The 915-nt window shown below is 39.2% G+C and overlaps 1 pseudogene; it reads right to left on the reverse strand.

Annotated features, from left to right (window-relative positions):
* Window positions 1-288: 288 nt before the first annotated feature.
* Window positions 289-343, reverse strand: LOC144765453 (small Cajal body-specific RNA 16; annotated as a pseudogene).
* Window positions 344-915: the final 572 nt, after the last annotated feature.

Below are 915 nucleotides of genomic sequence, written 5' to 3' on the forward strand. Positions count from 1 at the left end.
ATTGTCTCTAATGCCTTTAGACTCCTGTATTGGGTGTCCTGCATCGCTGTCAATTTTTCCTCCTGTTTCCTCATAGTTCTCTGTAACCTATTTGCTCTATACCACTGATACAAACGCACCAATCCCCACAAAGTGATTACACAAATCACAATTATGATGATGGGTTTCAGTATGTACCAAACGATACCCTTTCCTAAGTTGGCAAACCAACTTCCAACTTTACCCATTCCATGACCTACTTTTTCCCACACATTTATCTTTGTCAGATCCTCAATTTCGTAGTGTATGGCAGTATCATACATGATCACCAAACTGCTGCTAAGATGTTCACACCTGTTACTGCACCTTTCGGCACACGATTCTTCCGCTGCTCGTCTTTCGACGTCTCGGGGCCTTGGGGTAAACTAACCTCTCTAGATTACCTTCCTCAACAAGATAACCATCCTCTGCTACCAACTGTTAACGCGGGATTTCTGGTTACTAGTTACCTTACCAAATCCCAAACTATGTCGACTGAATCGTTGGTACCTGTCATTGAGTAAAAGGTAATCTAACAATAGGTCAATCAATTTAAGAACTTACACCACTCTAAATGACCACTGACCAAATTTTAAGTTTCAAAGATTTAATATAAAGTCAAAGACAACTGAAGATACAAACTTCTCAAAATGAGATTCAGAAGATAAATCGGTATCACTATGAACATGAACTTTTTGAATAGTCTGAGTCTGAAAAACAAAATAATAAGTACAAGCTCAAAAACCATAAGGGTTGCCAAAATGGATACAAGTTGCAACCTCAAAGTCATTACAGAAAAGAAAATTAAGGTTAGTCTGTCCCTACACTATCCTAAGTGACATCCCTACTTAACAAGATCTTTACCCCTCTAGGTGTCAGCCGTGGTGACTTCCTAAG

This window comes from Lissotriton helveticus, chromosome 6, assembly GCF_964261635.1.
Source record: "Lissotriton helveticus chromosome 6, aLisHel1.1, whole genome shotgun sequence".
NCBI lineage: Eukaryota > Metazoa > Chordata > Amphibia > Caudata > Salamandridae > Lissotriton > Lissotriton helveticus.